Here is a 25,735-nt window from a genome sequence, read left to right on the forward strand (position 1 = left end):
TCCGAGACCCGTGGAATTAATTATGGTGTTTGGAAGTTTGACTGGCAGAAAACAGTGCGTCAGGAATCAGTTTCTGCGCACTGTGTTCGAGCCTAATTTTAGAATATTTAGAATAATATCGAGTCTTTTTGTAAAACATAAGAAAGTAAGTTCTATGTGTTAGCTTTTCAAATCAAAAAGCCTCGATGCATTTGGACACCTGTGGAAAGCATTGTGTCATTCGGAAGATAGTCCGTCAGAAATCTAGTTTGCTGAAAAATAAGGATTTTTACCGCTTTCAACTAAGGTTTTCTAGATGGGCTGAGGTTGGGACTTTGAGTTCTACATGAAAAAGTATGTCTACCTACCCTAGTTTCTAAATAATTAAGTTACATGTCATTTGAATGAATATAGGAAAAACTATAGCATTGACTATGTAGATGATAAGAACTACGAAGGCTTGATTCCAATCTTGAAAGATTTGGATATGTAGGCAGCTTTGAGCAAAAGTGCAGCCACTACTCTACACTATACTATATTATATATTAGTTATTAGGTATTAGTTATTGTGATAACTATATATGTACAATGTTAGTACTTAATTATGTACGTGATTGTGGTTGTTTAAAATGTATTCACGAGACATTTAACTAATGCATTATTTCTGATTGAACCTTTTGATATCTATGATTTATATAATTGATAATGAGGTAAGTTGATTAGTTATTGTGGTTGGAATCTTTAGTAATGAATTATTGTTTGAGACGATGTTTGTTTTGTAATAAAAATATTAAAATAAATGAAAACTCTCGAGTGTTAAAATCCAGTGTAAAAGTGTCTGGTGAAAATTTAATGTGTCACCCACATCTTTAGATCTCTCCATGCCTCTTTGATGAAAAGAAATGAAAACAAATGTTTATGACTTGTGATGTCATGTGATAAATGGGTATTCATTGAATGTGCCATGAATGACCTGGGTATTTATTGAATGTGACATGAATGACCCAATAGTTTGGACTGCCCTAGAGAGGAACTAAGGTATTCGCCTTGCGGGTTGGTCATATTCCTTGAATGTACGGGAATGTAGGTTTGGGTATTCCTTGAATGTGGCGGGAATGACTCAGGGCATTCATTGAATGTGCCATGAATGGCCCGTTAGTGTTATGATGGGTATTCCTTAAATGTGGCGGGAATATCCCAAGGTATTCATTGAATGTGCCATGAATGACTTGATATTTTGTTATGCCCAAATGAGACTTTATGATTATGTGTATAGAAAGCCCAGAGATGGCTGTGACTCACAAGTTACGAGTTTACAAGATGAAAGTATGTTTCCTGGAGGCGATATCCCGCTTGGGACATATGTCTTGTAGTGGTAATTTCGCGAGTGAGGCACATGGATATGTGATTTGGCAAATGTGTAGTGCAAATCGTGGAGTAGGAACTAAAGGTTGGGCTGTGTCTTTTAATAAATAAGCCAACGAGATAATTAATAAGTAAAGGAAAATATTGATTTTACGTGTGATGGAGTTATTTCGTATGATGTATATGATTTATTATGAGAAATATATATGTGGTTTGTATGAGTTGATACTCACAAGGGATGAATGTACTCCTTGGTTGTGATATTTCCCCGTTCTCATAAGTAGACGAGGGGTTTTTAAGTAAAAGTATATGAATTGTGTGATGTTATGGATGTGAAGTGTGACTGTGAATAATATTAGTAAATGATTGTGATTTCTATGTGACTGCGAAATGACTATAACTTGATATGTTATTACTTAAAATATTAATGACTTGTGATAGTCCGAGATCTATAGTTATGCACGAGAAACTTTATGACATAATGTCATTCATATGAATGACTACCCTTGATATAGGTATTATGATAAGTGGTATTCCCCTAATATGTGGGACCTAACTAGGTTATATCAATTAGACTTAAATGTATTAAATGAGGTTTGGTTATGAATGGAAATTTGACTAGCTGAGATAAATCATTTTATTGTGATGTCTAACTCGCTTTTTCTTGTGAGGGTAGGATCTATTAATATTTTCTCTATAGGGACGAAATATCCTACCCTAAGACGACGTGTTAGCTTAAAGGTAAGGTATACCAAACTCATATTTAATTAGGTTATCATGTGCATTTAATAAATGGCATGTAAGTGGTATTTATGTTGTGAGTTATTTTGAAAAGTGGGAATGATGAGTAATATTATATGAGATTCTTAGAATTTGTATATTGGGGGTGAAATCTTACTTGGGAAGAAACTACATGCCGTTTTGGAAAACGGAACTATATTGTCTTCCAAGTTGAAATGGTTGGTAATGTTATATTTATTAATTTGAAATATTATTATATATATTTTGTTGTTAGTCTACTCATACCAGCAAATTCAATTTGATGACCCATGTTTGCTTTGTTTTGCAACGTGGGTGTGTTCTTGGAAACATAGATGGTGGAGTGCAGTGGATAAGGACACGTGATTTGGAGTTGCTCTTTGAGTCTTCTGATTTAAGATTTTCCTCAAGGCACGCGGTTTTGTTTTGAGACGATGTAATAGAGTTGGTTAGTTTCTTTGTAGTTTAATAATGTGATTTAAGGATTGTTCCTTTTAGTTTTCTTTTGATTTCAGTTTTGTATATATCGCGGTTTGATAACAGTGGTTTTGGGTTTTGTTTCACCCCGGTTTCCGATAATTGAATATAATTGTTTTAAATATTGTCCGAAATTTGGGGTGTGACACAACCAACGCCGCATCGGAGAGTGGTGATGGTATTTAGCTCACCTACGCTGATATTTTCATTACTAGGGATTACCGGTTACTTCAATGGTCGTGTTTTGGCATTTTAGGATTAGGTATGGCTTGACCTGGAAACACACCTTTTGGTGGGGATTTCTCTTGGGCTAACTGCTGGATAGAATGATTAATGGATTGTAGAAGTTGTTGGTTAGAATGATTAAAGGTTTGTAACAACTGTTGGCTAGCCTATATGAAAGTGTCGAGACGATCCGGTTGTGAAGGCGGAGTGGTCACAGGTGGTGTGACTGGAACTATCTCACGTTGATTATTAACGGGTGGGTTGCGATAGTTATTAGTAACCGGAACGATACCTCTATTAGTATTATAATTATTATAATTACCTTGTCCTTGTCCTTGTCTCGGTGGAGCTTGGTTGTAATTTGGCGCTGACCTAATATTTTGATTATTAAACCCCGAGGTGTAACGCGGATGATTATTTTTCCAACCTAAGTTGGGATGTTGTCTCAAAAGCGTTAGATTCGCTATTAATAGAACAAACATTGTCCGTTAAGCGGATGGTTGTTCATAGACTAGAGGACAATAGAGCCTGGATGCTCAAGGTCAGACATAAATTACATGGAAGAGTGTTGACATTCATGATAGAATAGGTTGTTGTTTGACGTAAAATGGCTTCTACCTTTTAGTGAGAGATTCGATTAAAGTTTTAAGCTCGTGGATCAGATTTAACCCTCAACATACCGGCAACCTTTAATCGTGGAAGAAGAATTATCGAGCGGGGATGTCATTACACCCCCTAGTTATTTTGACATTTAGTTAGATTGATCTTCCAAAACCTATAAGCCTTGTGAGGCACCTTTACTAAGGAAACTACCCCCTACCATTATGTCAAGAACCTATTTATGGTTATGTAAAAGCCCTTTGAAAAAGACACGAACAAGCGTTGTCTTTCGCAAGGTCATGGATGTGAACACTCAATGAGAAGATCAGTGAACCGATTCCAGGCCTTTGAAAAAGATTCATGAGGATTCTGGCCAAAGAAATGAATCTTTTGAAGCATTTCATCTGTCTTTAGTGGTGGGTAAAACTGTTCCATGAATAATTGAACAAGTTTGGCCCATGAGTCCACAGAATTAGGCGCTTGGGCAGTTAACCAAGATGTTGCCTTATTGGCGAGGGTGAAAGGAAACACCCTCAATTTAATTTGCTCCAAACCAACGGTAGGATGATGAAATGTGGTAAAAACTTGTTCTATCCTACGCATATGCTGATAAGGTTTCTCATGGTCTAACCCATGAAAACTTGGTAACAAATTAAATATATTCGGGGGGATTCGAAAATCCCCCACTGGGTCTGCAAGAACGATGCACGACTTAGGGCTATCGTTAAGGGCCTTATAAAAATCAGAAAGAGGAGTCTCGTTTAAATCGGCCATTGGTGCAGGTGTAGTGTGTGGTATTCTAGATAGGCGTGTAAGTTGACGCTCATTTATAAATAACAGAAAATGGTTTACTAGTACTGGACCTTAATCTCATACAAAGGCTAAGGCCAATAAAAACAAACCACTAACAACAAATAAACAACCCCGATATGCTAGAATTAATCATCTAACATAAGAGGCGAGGAGTGGAAACAGAGTACCTGAATGCCTCCCTTGCTACGGTTTGAATAAATACGTCTTGTATATGCAATCACGGTGTATTCACGAAGATAGAACAAATGCTCTACGACAAATACCCTCAAGTATCCATAATCAACATCTCTGCCTAACCATACTCTCCTCGGATAATCACTATTTAGAGGCATCAAGGCGATAGGTTGATCACATGTACGGCTGTACGCATTGCTTCTACCTAGTAACTCCTTGGTAGCTTAGAGTGAGACGGCATGCATCTCATCCTCTCTATAATGGTATGGTTCATCCTCTCGGCTATACCATTCTGTTGTGGATCTTAGGAACGGTCTGCTAATGACAAATCTCATGACTCTTGCAATACTCTTCAAACAGCCCAATATTTTCTCCCCCACTATCTAAACGAATACACTTCAAAGGCTTCCCTGTATCTCTTTCCACCATGCTATGGAAAGTCTTAAACACGCCAAGTACTTCATCCTTAGTCTCCAGACTATATGCTCATATCTTTCTTGACGCATCATTAATGAAAGTCAAGAAGTACAAAGCTCCCCCGTGGGACATCACTTTTATAGGACCATATAAATCTGTGTTCACTAGCTTAAGGACATTCTCCTTTCTGTGAGACGAGAATCTTTGGCAAGACACCCTGTGTTGCTTTCCAACCAAACAATGAGTGCATCTATTTAAATGCATACCTTTTATGTTTGGCAAGGCCATTTGCTCGGCAAGAATTCCATGCATTTTTCTCCCATATGACATAGTCTCTTATGTTATAGTTCGAAGGAAGCTTCTTCTTGTGCTGCATTTAACTCTGTTTTACACAAACTAACTTATGTTTTGTAAAGCGAGCAAGTTTTCTTCCCTTTGGCTACTACAATGGAACTTACGCTTAGTTTTCATACCCGCTACCAAACGAGTTTAGAAATAAAGGCATCATCATCTAACTTCCCCTACCAAATTAGGGCTTAGAATGTCGGGACATGTCTTACATCCTTGAGTGTTAAGGTATAGCCGACATTGGTTGCTACATGAACATCACCAATGCCTATAATCTTTGAGATGTCATCATTACCCATCTTTACCTCACCAAATTCACCACACCGTAGGTAGTGAAGAAGCTCCCCGCGGCGGTGTGGCGTGATAGGATGCTCCTCAGATCTATCACCCACTCTATATCCCTGGCATAAGGTAATAACACAAAGATTCACCATAATCCGACCCAATTCCCACTTAGACCATCGCCTACTAATGCGGTAGTATCTCAACCTCAGACTTTCATTCCTCTTTACCTTGTCTTCATGTACACAGTTATTCTTCTTATCCCTCTTCAGAGTTCTACATGATAAGGTTATATACTAAAAGCATTACTTTTGTATTAACTCTAATTCTTTATATTTTGAATGAGAATCATATGGGCTAATATTATGCATATTATATATATTATTAGTTATATGCATGTGTCTAATACTTTATGTTGTAGATGATATGGTGTGAACACACAGAAGATCATATCATCAGTACCTTATAAAGTATAAGGAATTGTTCACAACCTAGATGGATTTGGACAAACCATTAGTACAGTTGTAGTATAATCTAGTATTAGTATATCTTGACTATAGAATTACACTAGTACACTTTGTGTGTATTGAACAGGACCAAGTGAGGTTGTTTCTCTTTATACTAACTGTGTAAGAGAACAAATGCCTATGTTATTATGGATGCTTGTCCTCTTAATCCGGATATAATAGCGGGCACTTACGTGCATTGTACATTGCTTTAAATCATCAATGAGTGAGATTCATTTGTGAATCAACAAACTCGATGGATTGGGTAATGACATTGTATGTAAGGTGTGTTGTTGATTATAGAAGGAATTCCGGACCCGCAGGAAGTCGGGTTGATGATGTCCCCTTGAGGAGCTCAAAAAGATTGTCATGTAAACCCTACAGGTGGATTTATTCCGACATGACAATGAGGTTGAGTGGTATTACTCAAGGACATAAGAAGTTGATTAATGTAGTTGTCAGTAACTTGACTTAATCAACAGACATTCGATATCTTAAACATGGGGAGATCAACGAGCATATAATATGGAGCCCATAAACTCTGACACGTAATTTGGGATTAGGGCGGTAGTGCAACAATGGCCTTTAGTGGAATAAGCTATTTGTTGACGGACTTGGGCCGTGTGTTCTGGGCAAACATGAGAAGCCCAAGCCCGTCAGGAGGCCCAACCCTAATTTCTCCTCATGGTCCTTATTGTAGCCTATAAATATAATATTCTTTCTCTTGGCCAAAATCACTATTCACCTGGATTAGAAAAAAAGGCAAGGAAAGATAGATCCAAAATTGGATCTAGCTTTGTGAGAAAGAAGGGGATTGGTAGATCGTTGCCCACACAACGTCCAATCTGTTCTAAAAGAATACAACAGAAGATCAAGGGGTTGATTTCGGATTTGATAAAGCTTTGATTATCAGAGATTACATTTTAGCCGATTTTAAAAGGTATGTTTTCTATCCAAAACCGAGAACCCATTGATTCCACAAGCATGGGTTCTCAAGGGGTTTGTAGAAATTTGCATTCTCGAAATAACGATTCCTACACTACACTCATACCCGGTGACCCTTGGTGGCATAATAGTAACATTGTCTCTCTGCCTGAAGAGTTCTAGCTTCACCCCTAGATTTGTTTCTGTCATCACCTCTAGAATGAGATGGTTTTCTGCTCTTACCTCTCCCCCGCTTCTCTGCGACAAAGATCTCTGAGTGAGAAGAGCTATTTCGTGAACCCCTTCTTGTCTCCTCATTCAACAATGCCTCGGTAGCCATTTCCATCGTAACGATTCCATCCGTGGTGGCTCTGACAATAGAAACTGCTAAAGTCTCCCAACTGTCGGGTAAAGAGTTTAATAGTAACAAAGCATCAACTTCATCACCCATATGAATCTTCATCAAATGCAACTGATTGATGGTATTCAGTACATCATTAAGATGCTCAGACATTGAAGAACCTTCTTTGTACTTCGTGTTAGCAAACTTCTTAATGAGTAACACTTTGTTTCCGGCCAACTTCCTCTCATAGAGGTCTTCGAGTTTCTTCCACAAGCCAAAAACGGTAGTTTCTTGGGATACATGGTGGAAGACACTGCCGTCAATCCACTGTTGAATGTACCCAATTGCTTTTCTGTCAAACTTGCTTCACTCAGCCACGACAATTGCTTCTGGTTTTACTCCTCCATTCTCAATGGGTTGTGCCAAGTCCTTGCAATAGAATAAATCTTCCATCATGGCTTTCCAAATAGTGTAGCTATCTCTATTTAGACTAGTCATGCGAGTGTTTATAGAATGGTCCATCTCAACAAGTTATTTCAACTCAAACCTCATCTCAGGAATTTTATCAAACACCTTTTGGGCAAGATTTGGATAACTATCTTTTGTGATTAATCTAATCTGGTTTCGATACCACTTGTTGGGGAAAACGATACCAATCGATCCCCACTAAGATAGTTTGCACTTGGACAATCTACTACTCCAATAAAAATCTAATCTTTCACTACAACCAACAACTACAAACCTAAACTATGGATATAACTATCACAAATAAGCAATAGAAATTTAGAGTAACTTACCACAATGAAAACACAAAATATAACGTGGTTCGGCTAATGATGCATACGTCCACAAGAGTAAATCCTTTTATAAGTATAGGAAGGAATATTACAATCACTCCTCTCAAGTCTCTACCTTACTAGACCTCCTCTCTCCTTTCAAGTTTTTCTTTGTAAGGGTTTTCTCTTAATTTTGATTGCTCTCAAAATCGGGTTTATATTCAAGACTCGGTTTTCAAAACCTTACTTTTGTTTTTATAGTAATTTGAAATTTCACGATCTCAAATTTCGCGGCTTACCGAGAAAAATCGAACCTGGACAATTTTAAGCATGAGCGTGGGCACGCTTATTGGCAAGGCCAATCGAGCTAGCGTGCCCTATTATTTTTTGCACACAAAACTCCGGTAGACATGTTTAGGTGGAGAGGTCAAAAAAAACTATCTTCTTTTTTTCATGGCAAAGGCGCTAACGCAAAAGAGCAAGGCAATTTGAGCGCATTACGCTCGCTTTGACCTATTCACACAAATAGTACCTATTTTTCTCTTCTTCCTCGTGTGAGGGATAACTCCGACAACAAGAAGTTCGTAAAATTGTGATACAAACATGATTCTATCGATAATAATAGAATTGAAACCAAAAGCAAGTAATTAAGGATTTTACGTGTATAACATGAGTATGTGTTTGCAAATACCTAATGAAACTAGTCAACACTCGCCTTTTCCTTGAATGCCACGCCATTCAGTTATAGTGCAGGACATATGTGGCCTAATTGTGCAATGGATCCTGGCTTGGTCCATGATTTTACTCTCAATAGTGATCACTTAAACTTCCTCTGCTCTCTTGGATACAGAGAAGAACCAGTCAAGCTGTTTTCGAATGAGCCTTAAAGGTATCGCTAGACATAATATCACTTAATGATGTTTTGATCTATTTTGTCTGAGGATACAGGCATAATAGATCGGGCACATTAAAGTCGGTAGTAATGATCTCTTCATTAAATTTGTCGGCAATCTGAATTATCTCTTGATACTATTCCATGCGGTAGTGCTTTCGTCAGACAACAGACTACCATTGCAAGTATATCTTAGAGTCGTTTATACAAGCTTGTCATCACCTAACTAAATTCTTTTCAATCTGTGAGTACACCATTCTTGTACTCTCTTTTTTCAGAAAAATTCAGTGGATATATGCTGCTTTGATGGTCTAAGTTTACTTCATCTGTTTATTGACTAGATATTTGGACTGGTCTCTAAACCGTTCACGTTCTTCAATGTCCATTTTCAGATAAATGCGAGTCAGTAATTGTGAAAATTTTAAGATTTGTTCTGCACCAAAAAGCTCTGTTTCTATTAAAGAATGAGCCTGAACTCGATAATGGGAAAGAAGTTATGTCAAGAGAGATGTCCCCATCTGGATTTTGCAGTTGTATCTTCGTGTTTCTATTAAAGAAAGAAATTTAACTTGGGACCTTTGCCATTATTAAGCTAGTCATTTTGAAACTTAGCTGTTGAGAACTTGAGATTGATTGCCTTGCAATGCACAGATGTATTGGTTTTGAAAGATACAAAAAATAGAAAGAGGAGCAAGAAATAAGACTTGCGAGGACTGAGGTCTGAGCAGGAATGCGTGCTATAATTATAAGTTGGAACAAAATCTATTTATTTAAAACACTCTTAACAAGATGAATTGTGCGGTATAGTCTCTTATCAGCTATTCAAGAGCACCTAAACAGACATGAAACACAAAATGAACGTAAAAACGCCATAGAGACCTAGTCAAAACTGCATTATTGAATTGTTGTCTTTCAGTTATTTCATTCCAGTTGCATTCTTCACAGCATCAGCAGTTCCGTGTGCCTTGTCCATCACTGTCTGACCAGCCTATACAGTTTGAGAAACAACATACTATCACCAACAACTCGAGGTAAGCAGTAGCATTTTGAAAAAATTATGTGCAAAAATATATGCCCTTGACGTGAAGTGCCAGGTGACGATATTTCAGTAAGGAATAAGTGAATAACATGTGCAACGCACTTGCTCAGCTGAATTTTTAACTAACCTGGTTCGCCGAGTCCTTAACTGACTGGGTAGTGTTGGATGCCTTGTCAATAAGTTGGTCTTTCGTGCACTGCAAAAGTAAAATTCATCAACATCACCACCAATTTGCCATCATCATGATTCATGATACACAAGCTCATACACCAATACCGTAGGTGGAACCATGGACTTCTTGTAATGTACACTATTGTGCAAAACCACGGACTTCAACGACATGAATGAAAACATATATAGAAGCTTTAATAAACTCACTGCTCACCTCTGCCTGCCCTTGGGCCTGGCCAACATTATAGCTAGCGTTCTGAGACTTGTCCATGCTTGCTGTTTATCTTCTTTTTCTTCTTTTTAACTCTTCAAATCAAATACACAATTACACACAACAGTCTGAGATGCTAAGCTGATCACTGCAAATGGGGCTTTTATAGGTTTTTTTATGAATTCTTTGATTGACACCTGCTATGCTAATGAAACCATAAAATCATGACACTTGTTTTGATGGCAGGATATAAGAAATTTTGGCCTTCTGACCCGGGATTGTTTATTAACTTGATCAATTCAGTGGTTGTCTTAATTTATTTAAGACTTTGACTAGGTTATTCCGTTATTCAGAGACATATACCAGAGTTACGTTTCGCCATTTGAAATTTCTTTGATTAACTCTTGTATCCTTCCAAAACTCAGTACTCTCGAAATACAAACGTTAATATGTGGAATGAGACATGGCTAACAGCAATCCACTTTTAAGTTGCATGCATGCCACCTCGACCACACCCTTTGTCTTATTTTGCCAGGACGCACTTGTCCGTCTAGTCTAAAACATTGTCACCAAGTAAGAGATGGGTTTAAAACGGGAAATTTGAAAAAAAAAAATTATTTCAAATTTAAAGGAGTAGTTCAGCAAAAAAACGAAAAAAAAAATTGTGTAAAACAACGTTGGGAAAATAAATGGGTATAAAACAGAAAATAAATTTAAAACATAAAAAAAAAAAAAAAAACAATAGAAACGGAGAAAAAGACAACAAATAGACATAGAAATTTTGTTTGTCTGTGATTAAAAGAAACGCTAAATAAAAATGTAACAAACCTTAAAACTAAGAGTTTTAAAAACCATTCTACAAATTCTACAAATGATATCTCAAAATTTCTTGCCTCAACACAATTTGATTAATACCAATAGAAATAATTTTAGAGTTTGCAATTTTGTAAGAAAATAGAGAATAGAAATATAGAACTTTTAGAAAACAAAATAACTAAAATTTTAAAATAAAAATATAAAAGTTTAAAACCGGATATTTTGAAATATATTATAATTAACGGATTTAAAACGTTAAAGACGGGTTTTATACGAAATCTGGAGTTTTAAACAGATATAAAACACCTCTTCATCTCCAGTTAAAAAAAAAACGGATAGAGTACTGGTGACAGTGGTCTAGAAACACGAATTCACCTGTTTCATTGTGTTGCGTTGTGTTGCGTTGGCTCAAACAGAAAAAACCAAAGAAATGGCATCATTACGAATTAAAGACCGCCATTACAATTCAACTAAATCATTCCAACAATGAAAACATGAAAAATATAATGAAGAAGTTACCTCTAATCTCTGCCGTCTAGTAGGTTGAAATAGCACTGCTACTTGTACATGGTTGCCAGTGCTAGGGTCACAGGTGTTGCCATTTTGCACTCCTCCAATTCCCAGGGCCCTGCTGCAGGTCCTCTTCCAGATCCCCCAAATAAATGAGCTTGACACATATTTCTCAATGAACCAAGCGGATTAGACTGTCTTTAAGGAAAGATTTCGTCTCTTCCAGCGGTGTAGAAAGACAGCAGTAGGTAGCGTCTTCCTCACAGGATACAATGGTTTAGCAGACTGAATTGCACTCGAACAGGTTGCTATCTAGAACGGCAGTATAACTCTCTCTGGCGGTACAGTAAGAAGAGAAGAAGAAGAGGCTAGGGTTTCATGAGTTTTGTTTCTCTGGATGTGGTAGTGCTCTCTATGGACGCACAGTCCTGATTATATAGGGTATTTGTTATTCTTGCGGACCCGATTTGTGTTGGGCGCGGACTTCAAAAAAAAAAGCGATTATTACAAGAAGTGTGTTATTGGTTTAAAAAATCAAAAAAAAAAAAAAAAAACAATTATTACAAGTATGTCATTGATTCCCAAAAATTGAGTTCGAAATCCCAAACTTAAACAACCTCGGCTTGGTTCGTTTGGACTAAGTCCCAAACGATTGTACTTGGCCGTTTGGGACTTAGTCCAAAACGACCCGGCCCATTGCCGGTCAAGAGCCCAAAAAACAATTTTAAATTTTTTTTGAAAGTTCAAATCCCAAACGGCGTGGCCACACCGGGACCGAGTCCAAAACGATGTGGTCATGTCATTTTGGGATTTGGACTTATAAAAAATAGTCTACCGCTTGGACTTAGAAAAATCCCCAACGATATGGCCACACCATTTGGATTAAGTCTTGGCGATATGGTCACACCGCTTGGACTTGAGTTCAAAACGACGATAATGTCGTTTGAGATTTGAACTATGAAAAAATTCAAAGTTACGTTTTTGGGCTCTTGACCGGTGTGGCCGGGTCGTTTGGACTAAGTCCCAAATCGGTGTGCCAAGTCGTTTTAAGGATTCTTAATCCAAACGACTCCAGCGTGTCGTTTAAGTTTGGAGTTTCGAATTCAATTTTTTGGGGACCAATGGCATACTTGTAATAATTGTATTTTTTTTAGATTTTTTGAAACCAATGACATACTTGTAATAATTGTTTTTTTTGTGGGAGTCCGCCCAACACAAATTGGGGTCCGGCAGTAATAGGACCCTTATATAGAGGCAAGGTCGGTCACAGTTAGTCGGTTTCCAAAACAGATAAGGAAGAGAAACCTACTAGGAATAGAAGTCCGAAACTTGCTGAGCAAAACAAGTTTAGGCAATTGGCCGCCACTACCCACTTAGCTTACACACACGAAGAAGCCCAAGCCCAACACGACTTCGGTCGCGGTCGCGGTAGCGACGTGTGGCTTTGGGTGAGTCCTCCCTCCTAACACAAAAGCCTTTGTACCCTAAGGGCACGCCCTTATGGTAGAGGAAGTCCTCATATACTTAACTTGCTAGTGGTGGATAACCAATGTGGGACTATCTTCTATGCACAAAAGTATAGAGAACATTCTATGTTCTTTTCCTACACTTTGCACACACACACTAGTATATTGAAATACAATAGAGATTCCAACAATCCCTCGCTATTTCAAAATACTAATAATCTCCTACTATTTTGAAATAGGATATTACAAAAGAAATGGGTTAACGAAATGCCAGAGAGAATTGAAAAAGTAATGCCTAAGATACTGGTGTTTTACGGGCTTAAACCAGTCATAGAGTAACATGTCTTATATCACGTGAAAGTGGTGGATTGAAAAATCTTTGAACCAATGTTCCCTTGTAGTAAAATAGATCACATGCACCCACACTACTCTTTCATTATATGCCAGTTTTGTGGTGTTGCACTTTTTGGCCCTGCGCTACCTGTGTTTCATGAATGCTCTAGGATACAAGCCTAAATATTCATAAGAACCGACCCAGTTCTACATTCATATAGGTGGATATCCATCAAGTGTACATTGCAGTTAAAATACAATATCTCATTATGAAATGGACTATGGATTCCAATAAGAGTAAAATAACTCATCCTTACTCATTGCAATTCAAGTTATACAAAGTATACAAAAATACTATCTCGTCATAGGGTGGCACGTCTCAAAAAAGACGATAGCATACCAGAGCGACTAGGTGACTTGTTTTTCCCTTTGACCCTACTTCATGGGATCTCCAATCACATAGGTAGGGTTGCCGTCAGTGTCGCACTCTATCTTAGGCAAAAGTCTCATCCCCCTCGACGTTTCAACCACTTGCCTCATGCTAAGCGGTTTGGTCAGAGGATCGGCCAAATTTAACTCTAACCTCACATAATCTAGACCCACAACTCCATATTCTAGCAACTGCTTTATATACTGTAGTCTCAGACGTATATGTCTGCTTTTCCCATTGTATAATTTACTCTTTGCCTTTGCTATTACGGCCTAACAGTCACAATGCATATGTACAGCTAGAGGTAGTTTTGTACCAATAGGAAGATCTGCCAAGAGGTTTGTAAGTCACTCAGCCTCAGCACTTGCTTTATCTAAAGCAATAAGCTCGGACTCCATGGTTGAACGAGCTACCAAGGTATGCTTAGAAGATTTCCAAGCGACTGCACATCCACCAAGGGTGAATATATAACCACTAGTGGACTTGATATCATGAGAATCATATATCCAGTTTGCATCACAATAACCCTCTATCACAGGTGGAGTTTGTCTAAAACGTATGTCGTAATTCAATGTTCCTCTCAAGTATTTGGCTAGTCTCTCTAACGCACTCCAATGTTCCTTGCTATGACAATGAGTGTATCTGCTTAACCTGCTAACTGCATAAGCAATGTAAGGTCTAGTACAATTCATCAAGTACATGAGACTACCAATAATTTGGGCATATTTAGACTGGAGGACACTATGTTGATTATTTTTCTTAAGTTCACTATTTGCCTCATAAGGTGTCGACACAGGCTTACTATCATAATAGTTAAACTTTTTCAAAAACTCCTCAACATAATGCTCTTGTGAAAGCGTATAGCCATTACAGTTTCTGATAATTTTGATTCCAAGAATCACATCAGCTTTTCCCAAATCCTTCATTTCAAATTGGGAGGATAAGAACATCTTGGTGTTTCTCACAACATCAAGACTAGGATTCATAATTAACATGTCATCCACATATAGACAGATAATCACATATGTATTCACATCAAAAGATTTAAAGTAAATACATTTATCAGCATCATTAATTTAATATCTATTGGACATCATGACACTGTCAAACTTTTCATGCCATTGTTTTGGCGCTTGTTTCAACCCATATAAAGACTTAACTAATTTGCATACCTTATGTTCATTCCCTGGTACTATAGTACCCTCAGGCTGCATCACATATATTTCTTCATCAAGATCACCATTCAAAAATATAGTTTTTACATCCATTTGATGAATAAATAAATTATGAATAGCAGCTAGAGCCATTAGAACTCTTATAGAAGAAATCCTAGTTACAGGAGCATAAGTATCAAAATAGTCAATGCCTTTTTTATGGGAGAACCCCTTGACTATTAGTCTAGCCTTATATTTATCAATAGAACCATCTAGTTTCAGTTTCTTTTTGAAGATCCACTTGTAACATATAGGTTTTGTCCCAGGAGGTAGATCAACTATCTCCTATGTTCGATTAGATATAATCGAATCTAGTTCTGAGTTTATAGCATCTTTCCAGAAAAGTGCATCTCTAGAACTGATTGCCTCATTATACGTCACAGGATCATCATCAACGAGAAACGTGTAAAAGTCATCACCAAAATTGGTGGATTTTCTATCTCTTTTACTCTTCCGAATTTCTTGTTCAGAAATTTCAAGATCTGTTGATTGTTGTTCACTAGGAGCAACCAACCTCTCAATGCCAATTTTCAAAGGAAACATATTCTCAAAGAAATCAGTATTTTACTCTCTATAATAGTGTTAGCATCGACAAGATTATTATCAGATTTTACTACTAAAAATCTATATGCAGCATTATTATGAGCATAACCAATGAACATACAATCAACAGTTCTAGGTCCCAATTTTCTCTTTTTAAGTTTGTTCACTAGAACCTTTGCAAGACACCCCCACATTTTAAAGTATTTCAAGTTAGGTACATGACTTTTCCATAATTCATAGGGTGTCTTATTCCCTATTTTCTTGTTGGGTATCCTATTCTGTATATGGCAAGTAGATAGGATTGCTTCCCCCCATAAGTTCAGGGAAGCTCTAGAACTTACAAGCATAGCATTCATCATCTCTTTTAGTGTTCTGTTTTTCCGTTCTGCTACTCCATTAGACTCAGGAGAGTATGGTGGAGTAGTTTCATGAATAATGTCATTCTTGTCACAAAAGTCCTGGAAAGGGTTATACTCATATTCTCCACCCCTGTCAGACTGAAGTCTTTTAATCTTACAGTTAAACTGGTTTTCAACTTAAGCTTTGTACTTGAGAAACATCTCACCTGCCTCATGCTTGTTTCTAAATAAATATACCATGGTGCACCTAGAGAAGTCATTTATGAATGTAATATAATAAAACTCTCCCCAAGACATGGTACTTCTGAATTCACCCAAATCCGTATGAATAAGGGTTAGTAATTCAGCTTTTATCTCTAGAAACAGCTTGATTAAGGTTTCTTTCTTTGTGGCTTTAGTCTCGGACATATCTCACATTTATCATTAGAAATATTAGAAATATCGACAATAAACCACATACTTTCATCTTTTTTTCATATAATTGAACATTCACATGTCCTAGTTTACCATGTCATATATTAAAAGAGTCAAAGCAAGTAGCGAAGTATGCATTCATTCTCATTAATAATAATGTTGTCAAGTACATTTAACATGAAAAGATCATTGTTATTACAATAACCTTTCCCAACAAAACTCTCATTCTTACTCAGAACGAACTTGTCACTTTCAAAAGTCACCTTGATGCCAGCTTTTCCCAGTAATGACTCAGAAATCAAATTCTGACGAATCTCAGGAACATGGAGAATATTACTAAGTGAAAGGGTTTTCCCTGAAGTTAAATTCAGAAGAATCTTGCATGTTCCCTCAATAGGAACAGACCTTGAGTCACCCATATACACATTTTCATCTTTCACTAGTATGTAGTTTGAGAAGGCTTCAACATCACCACAGACGTGGCGGGTGGGACCAGAATCTAGTACCCAGTTCTTCTTCCTAGTGGCCATGAACACTTGTTATACTACAACAGCAATTATATCATCTCCCTCAACTAAATTAGCATTGGGAGGATCATCAGTGTTCTTCTTGTGCATGCACTGAAAAGCCCTATGTCCCGGTTTACCACAAACATAACAATTTTCATTGCTAGTACCACTCTTTTTAAAAGAAGTGTCTTTGACCTTGAAATTCTTATTTTTGTTGTACTTATACTTTTTAGAGGTTTTGTTGGATTTGCTGGGATTACCTTCAACGATATTGGCTTTGGAATGGAATTCCTTAGACAACACCTCATCCCAAGTCTTGCTCTTTTTCTCTATTTGAATGTGAATGATCACATCCTCAAGAGTCATCTGTTTGCGTTTATACTTCATACAATTCTTATAGTGTTTCCAAGACTCGGGGAGTTTCTCAATTAAACATCCAAGATAAAGGTTTGAATTAAATCAATACCCTCGGTTTTCAAATCATTAACTAGCACATGAAAATCATGGATTTGAGATGTTACATCTCTATCCTCTCTCATTTGGAACTTTAGAAAAGTCCCTACATCATATTTTTGAGTACCAGCATCCTCTATTATGTATTTTTTGTTCAAACTCTCTCATATATCATGTGCATTCTTGTTTGAACAATAAATATAAAAAATTTCATTATATAAGGTACTCAAAATAGCATGACGGCATACCTAGCTTATTCACATTGAGCCAAGCAGCTTGATTTCTTTCGAAATCATTAGAACCCTCCATGGGTATTGTATCAGTGAGATACTTTGCATAGTTGAGTACATCTAGAGTTGAGAACACCCTTTTCCTCCATCGCTTGAAGTGTGAACCGCTGAAGGATTCAATCTTTGACACATTGGGTAAGTTGCGAGCATTCAGTAGAAGTACAACATCCCTCATATTCGAAGTAACCTCCATGACTCCTGAATTGGTTTATTTGTTCGGCATGTCTGTTGGTGTAGATATCTCGATTCTTTCTTTAAGATTGTTAGAGTCGAATAAAGAAAACAATAAATAGACAAGGACAACAGTAACAGGGAACAATCAAGGCGCAGATTAGGCTATCCTTAAAGAAAGATTTTGCCCCTTCCAGTGGTGCAGAAAGGCAGCAGTGGCGTCTTTCTCACAGGATACAATGGTTTAGCATACTAATTTGTACTCGAACAGTAGTATAACTCTCTCTGGCGGTACAGTATAGAGGCAAGGTCGGTCACAGCTAGTCGGTTTCCAAAACAGATAAGGAAGAGAAACCTACTAGGAATAGAAGAGGCAAAGTCGGTTTCCAAAATAGATAAGTAGCAAGTTTAGCCAAGCCGACCCGACACGACGCGGTGCGGGCGCGTGTGTGTGGCTTTGGGTGAGTCCTCCCTCCTAATACAAAAGACTTTGCACCCTAAGGGCACACCCTTATGGTAGAGGAAGTCCTCATATACTTAACTTGCTAGTGGTGGATAACCAATGTGGGGCTATCTTCTATGCACAAAAGTGTAGAGAACACTCTATGTTCTTCTCCTACACTTTGCACACACACACTATGGTAGAGATTCCAACATAAACTATGCTTTCTTTTCCATTCATGTTGGTACAATATCATATCAAATTAAATGTTACTTCAAGGTCTTCTCAGTGTGCTGATCTACATCACCTGTTGCATTTCAGTCTGTTTGGTGTTCTCCATCTTATATGGAACAACTATAACTTTGGTTGTGTAATCTTGTTAGTTCTATAGCTCAGTGTATGTTTTCAGGTTGTGTGGAAATCCCTCTCATGGGACATAGTTCTCACTTTTCAGTGTCTTTGGCTCTCTCCATGTTATGCAGGTTTAGACTTTATTTATCCATTGCATCTTTTTGTTAGATGGAACCTGTAGTTTCTTTTAGAGATATTAAGCAATCCTATATCTTCATAGCCTTTTCAATTTTGAAAGAATTGAGGAATGAAATATTAAATTTTTTGGATGTAGTAGATGGTAGTCTGGTATACTCGGGGGTTTTCTAATTCAGGAGGTAGTATATATCACGTTAGGAGACTGGCGAGGGGGCGCTATTAAATTATGAAAAGAAGTTGTTACATGAGGGAGGTGTTTTTATATTTTGATAAAAGTGAAATCTAAAATACACTATTCAGTAGTAAAAAGAACGCAAATTGTTGGCTAAAAACTGCTGAAGGTTGTTTCATAGTCTTAGAAAAAGTTCTAATGAAATTTATTAGTTGATTTTGATTGGCGGGGGTTGCTGGATAATTGTTTTTCACCGCCAAAATTTGTGAGCCATGGAAAAATTGCATAGAACAAATTTAAAAAGGCATGGGTTCCATTAGTCTCTCTCTTTCTTGCTTTACTGTTTCGTATCTTGTTGTTGCAACTAGGAGTGTCCACGGTTCGATTCGGTCCGGTTTTAGGTAAAATTTTGAGTCGAACCGTTACTATTCGGTTCCTAAAAACTAGAACCGTCAACAAACCGATAAATCACAAAAACCAGGTGCGGACCGAACAGTAAATTTGGTTCGGTTCGGTTTATAAACCGATGCTTAGCCCCTTTTCCAAAAATGCTTATTTACTATCTTAAGGCCTGATTTGCACCAAACCCAAGCCCAATAGTTGGTTAACTAACCAAGCCCATGTATTTATAAACCTGTAATGTTATTATTGTTTGTACTCTGGGCGATGTGGGACTATGTATTTACCAGCTCAAGACTTTTGGGATGTTCTTCTTTACTCCATGAACACTTTTAGCACGATGTAATACATGGATCTTGCTGTGGCCTTGCAACAAATACAATGCAATGAGCCAATGACATCTCTATTACCAGGAAATCAAGAATTGCTTTCCCTGAAAAGGACCAGGGAAATGGGTGCAAGAATTTGGATTGAACTAAGAGAATTGGGACAAAGCTCTTTACTAATACAAATAAATAGTTAAATACCATAATGGTGACGCTAAAGTCAACCAGTGTATCAACATAAACCCATAGAAAACAGCCAACCCCACAGTTGCAGAGGCACTATTATGCCACTCGAGGATGAAATGGGAACATACTGAGTTGTTATTTGCAATTTGTAGTACCTTTCACACTGCCATCTCCATATAGGCACACTTTATCCCTTGGAGGAATAAATGAACCCTTTAGTTGGGACAGATTACCGACGAAGTAGCCAGCAAAGCAGTTAGTAGAGACATAAGTGATAGGGATACCATCATCCTCAACGGCCTTTCTCACTAACATCTTCTTATCAAATGCATCTCTTCCGGGTTCAAGTGCATGTCCCATTCTTGATGGATCCATACCGAATTCTGATGGTAAGAATCGCTGTAAAATTTTGTACATAAATTATATTTTTGTTGAATTCTATGACTTTTTGTACAAAATCTTGCACATAAATCGTGCAAATTATAAAATGTTGAGCATGAATTTAAAATAATGAAATAATTTGCGCACAGTCATAGGACGATCTTACCTTGATATTTCCAGCTTCTTTGATAGCGTCGATAAGTTTGAGTTGTAAGAGGAGGTTATTACTATCAGTACCAGAAATTGTGCACAGAACAACATCAACTTGTTTCACAGCATGCACAAGGCTTTGGTAGTCAGAAAATGACCCTTCTATTAAATGGGCACCTTGTTGCTTAAAATCAATGAGCATTTGAACTTTGTCTATGTTGAAACCAATTTCTGGCCGGTGAAGTACGTAAGTTATATGACCATGGGCTAAACTTGCCTTAACAAATCTCTTACCAATGTATCAAGTTCCCCCTATTACGAGAACCTTGCTCTTCACTGCCATGGTTGTGTCCGAACATGTAGATCAAACCTAAACTCTGCCTACCATCCCCAAGGAAAAAGAGTGCCTGACATAACAAATGCGCAGTTAATCTGTGAATCTAATGAGTCAGCTCGTGAGCTCTGACGGACACTTCTAGATGTTGAATTGGACTTTGATGGGTTCAGGGATGATTCCCCCTCAAAAATTATAATCTTCGATTTTGCTATCCTCTCTTCCAACTCATAAGTGCTGAAGTCATCCTTTCCTCCAAGTTCGTCAAATCCCCCCCACTTCCTGCTGTTTCAGGGGTGTGTACCAACTTAGTAAATCTAACCTATATGTACAACTCACATGCCTGCAACTCGAGATGTTTGACTTGTAGATGAAGAGGTGAGTAAATGGGTGAAAGGAAGAAAGCGACTAGTCACAAATATTCACTTATAAGAGATATAGTGCTATACAAGGCAATATGTAGCAGAGTCAAAGAAACATACAAAAGAAGTCTAATTAAACTATTATATATGATCCCCCAGTCACCCAAAAGTGGTAGATGAGCAAAAGAAACATGCAAAAGAAAGTCTAAAGTATTACATATGATCCCCCAATATGGTCCTAAAAACTGTCAAACTGTTATATCTTCTCGTATTCATTGTATCTTCACATATTCCCTGTAGTAAATCAGCAACCATCCCAACAATGACTCCAAAAACTGCCATATTGGGAAATCTATACATTTTTGCACCAGTAAGTTAGTAACAAGCTTCAAAGGTGATCCAAAATCTGCTGCATCCTTAGTTCGATCTATACCTAATAATCACTTTCAAACAGTTAAATAACCATAATCAGTGACCAAAGCAAATTCCAATTATACACAAATGCAAACAAGTTATAAAAAACTTCCGAGAGTTTTATTTACCAAAAGCCAAAAGAGACAACTCAAGCCCTCAATCAGACCTACTCTCTGATGAAATCATCGCTTCGAACAGTTCTACAGAGATGATCAAAATAAGAATAAAACAGTTGTATAACTAATAGTTAGGAGTGCAAAAAACTATTTATTTTCACATAATATTACCTGAATCAATTGCGTCATATTGCTCTATTTCTCTCATTGCTGCTTGAAGATCAATTGGCTTCGCACTAGTCCACAACCAATTTTGAGTGCAAATGAGGGCTTCAACTGTGTTAGGTCGCAAAGAGCTACGAAATGGGTCAATTATACGGCCTCCTGTGCTAAAAGCCGACTCCGACGCAACGGAAGTCACCGGAATGGCCATCAAATCACGAGCCACAAGAGAAAGGATGGGATACTTGGAGGCATTAGCTTTCCACCAACCCAAGATATCAAACAATTCCTCTATATTTTGTTCTTCAAGAGTTGACGTCAAATACTTGTCCACCTCAGACATACTCCCTAAACTTCCCTGCATGTTACGCATCATCCATTTCGTCGCCGGATCACTTGACACAATAGGTTCACTTTCATGTTGTGGTGCTGTGCTTGAGCCCTTTCCATTGCTAACATACCATCCATGCAAACGTACTAGTGTGTTCTTCACCTTCTTTTCAATTGAGTCAACAGTGGCTGTTCCGTACAGCCCCGTCATACTGAAACTCACATATTCTAATTTGAAGCGAGGATCAAGAACCACTGAAACCAACAGTAGGGGATTGATCTTTTCGGGGCTCCAATATTTATCAAATTTTGCAACCATCCTCAAACCCATATCATATAAGGATAAATCAGCCGAATCACATAAATCTTTCAAACTTGTCCTCACAATGATAAGCTCATTAAACAAAAGATCAGAAGTGACATAGTTAGAACCAGAAATTTTGTTTGTTGTTTCAAAATAAACTTGAAGAAATTGAACAAACATTCTAGCTCTCTTCCAATCCCTAACATCCGAGGCCCAATGTTACGCTTTTTAGTGGTTGGAGTTCTCGTGCTTTCTTCATCCTCAAGATCATCCTCATTCTCAATCTCTATTAGTACGAAAGTAATTCCTATATCCAACATCTTCATCCTCTAGCCTATCAAATGCTTTTCAAACTTTTCCCCGATCCAACATCTCATATGTCGAGTTCCACCTTGTTGCCACATCTAAGCATACATTCTTCTCACACACAATTTTTTCATCTTTCACACACTTCTTCCAAGTGGTCCATCTAGATGGAGATGATCTCACATATCTTATTGCATTCCTTATCTTAACAATTGATTCATCAAATTTTTCAAGCCATCACGAACAATAAGATTTAAAATGTGAGTAGAACATCTAACTTGTAAAAATTCATGCTCTAAGACTATATTTTTCCAATGACTAGTCTTTTTCTTCAACCAATCAATGGCTACGTTGTTCGAGCTTGCATTATCACATGTAACAGTCAAAACACTATCAATACCCCACTCTAGCAAGCACTGCTCCACCATCCTCCCAATGGTCTCACCTTTATGGTTTGGAACTACACAAAAGCAAAGGATTTTTTTCTTTAACTTCCATTCACTATCCACATAATGAGAGGTGAGACACATATAATTAATATTTTGAATAGAAGTCCATGTATCGGGTCGTAACACCAATTTTTGACCTTTCAAGACACGCCTCAACTTCTTTTTTTCTCCTCCAAGTACAAAGCTACACAATGTCTAGTAATTGTTGTGCGACTTGGGACATGGAGCCGTGGACAAACAACTCGACAAAAGTTTAAAAACCCTTCACACTCCACAAACTTAAATGGAAGCTCATCAACAATGATCATTTAGGCAATGGCTTCTACACAAGACTCTTGACTAAATGTGATGGCCACAAGCTCATGCCCACCTTCTTCTTTGGGTTTGAAAGTCAATGTCGATTGCTTCGAGTCCTTTGGTATACGGTTTGGGTATTTCTTACAAACACTAGCAATGTGAGACCTCATGCTGGAAGTTCCATTAATAACATAATCACACTTAAACAACGTCTTACAATAGTTACAGGTAGAACTTAAAGGAACACTACCTTCAACTTTGGTGAAGTGACTCCATACATCCGACGTATCTGTCTTCTTTCTTCGCTTTGCAACAGCTACCTCATTCTCGTTAGATGCATCAGGTTGAAGTGTCACATTAGCAGCTTGTGTTTCCGCATTTGTTTGTTTCATTGAAGAATCCATGAATCTAAGTAAGAGAGGGGGGACGAAATATTAGGCCATCAAACAGAAATTGGTAAGATTTAAGAGAAATAGAGACTTAGAGAGTGAATAATTAGTGAAGAGTTACTTGTAATGGTTCTCTTTCTCTTGTTGGCACAAGTGGAATGATGGAGAGTACGTGGAGATGGAGAAGGTGAGCTTCACTGTCGAAGCCCCTTTTAAGTGATTGAGATTTGAGAAGGATTAGGCGGTACGCAAGATTAGACTTCTAAGTTCTAATCCAATGGTTGAAATAAAACGAAACTTAGGGTATGAACTAAACGCGGTTCGGTTCGGTTGGCATCGGTTAACCGAGACATGAAACTGAGAACCGCACCGACCCAGTCGGTTTTCACTTTTAGGAATCGAGAACCGAACTGGGTCTACAAAGAACCGAAAAAATTGGCCGGTTCGATCCGGTTCGGTTCGGTTTTTCGGTTTTCGGTTTTTGATGAACACCACTAGTTGCAACCTTTTTGGTCATTTTTATTGATCTTGTTTTGTTTTATTTTTACTACATTCATCATTTCATCTCTCTTTTACTCTCTATACAGAAACTAAAAGCATCGTGTTTTTTCCTTGCTTGAAGGTAGGTGCAATTTTTTTAGATTAATATGAAATTTTCTATGTAATTTATCATCTTTTATCACTGAATAAATTACAAATGTAATTTGGTGAAGTTTGTTATGAATGTGCGAGTAATAAATAAATATAAATATAAATATTTTATTGATATAATAATATGGAAACATGGAAAAGTAGGATGAGGTATCATTACAAAAGAAAAGAAAAACATCTAAAGAAAAAACTAACAAAACAAAAGTACATCAAACCAAAACATAATGGTCTCAAGTCAGAATGTCTTCCTATCTACACACAAAGTGCATGTTCAAAAAGAATATTATTAGTTTCCTCATGAACGTTAGCCCAGAAGAACAAAAGGCCTTTTATAGACATGATCACGACCTCCAAAGAAGCCACCTCACCCTGAAAAATCTTTTTGCTAATTTCCATCCATAAGCCCCACAAGACTGCAAAAGATATCATACTCCATATACGTTTCCCCTTTTGAGATTGAAAATCTGAATACCAAGAGGCTACCATACCTTTCACCAAACCTGGACTAACCCATGAACTACCTAACCCTTGAATGAGAAAGCGCCAAACTAGTAAAAAAAATGACAACGAAAAAGGATATGATTCACATACTCACTATCCTTTAAACTCACCATCCTTTAAACACATAGGACAAAGGTTAACTAAGGCTTCCTGACCTCTTTCTAAGATTATCATTTATCAATAGTTAGGATTTTACCTAAGGATGCACACTACACAAAGAAAGTGACCTTTAAGGGAACCTTGGATCCCCAAATAACACGACAAGGAAATACATTATATCTAAAGAGGATGTGGTGTCTTATGAGATCGAATTCATAGCATAATACCAAGATTTGATGGAAATTTCCCCTTATTGTGGATTGACCAGAGGCTGTTTATCTTTGTTTGGTCTCACAGGTGGGATGGAATCCAACATTGTTGTTAGAGCTGCCGCACTTACTATATCCCTATGAGAGAGAGTTGTATCAATACCATGTTCCAAGTATATTACCTAGGGGTGGGCAATGGGCCGGGTCGGGCTAGCCCGGCCCTAAATATTTAAAGCCCTTCAGATATTAGGGCGGGTCGTCTGCCCGCCTAAAGTCGACATAGGGCGTGTCGGGCCGGTCACAAGTCTAAATCTCAAGCCTCGACCACGACCCTAGCCCTCTTTAAGGGCTTTAGTGGTCGGCTTTAGGTCGGGCTTTAGGGGGCCTATATATTTTCTTTTTTTACTACATCGAGTTTTAAAAACTCATTTATATTACAAAAATGTACAATAATCTAC

The 25,735-nt window shown here is 37.6% G+C and overlaps 1 long non-coding RNA gene and 1 pseudogene across 5 annotated transcripts; both read right to left on the reverse strand.

The window, feature by feature from the left end:
• Window positions 1-9,601: 9,601 nt before the first annotated feature.
• Window positions 9,602-12,034, reverse strand: LOC147481088 (uncharacterized). Of its 4 annotated transcripts, none has more exons than XR_015206206.1 (4): window positions 11,637-12,034; window positions 10,305-10,396; window positions 10,047-10,115; window positions 9,602-9,868 (listed from the first exon to the last, which is right to left on the reverse strand). It is a non-coding gene; the product is annotated as an uncharacterized LOC147481088 (long non-coding RNA). The 4 variants fall into 4 exon arrangements; XR_015206205.1 differs by having other exon boundaries at window positions 10,305-10,449; window positions 11,637-12,028; XR_015206204.1 differs by having other exon boundaries at window positions 10,305-10,498; window positions 11,637-12,028.
• A 7,387-nt stretch (window positions 12,035-19,421) lies between these two features.
• LOC147481089 (bifunctional pinoresinol-lariciresinol reductase 1-like) lies at window positions 19,422-20,987 on the reverse strand (annotated as a pseudogene). Its single transcript, XR_015204881.1, has 2 exons — window positions 20,371-20,987; window positions 19,422-20,222 (listed from the first exon to the last, which is right to left on the reverse strand). The product of XR_015204881.1 is annotated as a bifunctional pinoresinol-lariciresinol reductase 1-like (transcript).
• Window positions 20,988-25,735: the final 4,748 nt, after the last annotated feature.

The sequence above is a fragment of the Coptis chinensis genome, chromosome 8, assembly GCF_015680905.1.
Source record: "Coptis chinensis isolate HL-2020 chromosome 8, ASM1568090v1, whole genome shotgun sequence".
Classification (NCBI taxonomy): domain Eukaryota; kingdom Viridiplantae; phylum Streptophyta; class Magnoliopsida; order Ranunculales; family Ranunculaceae; genus Coptis; species Coptis chinensis.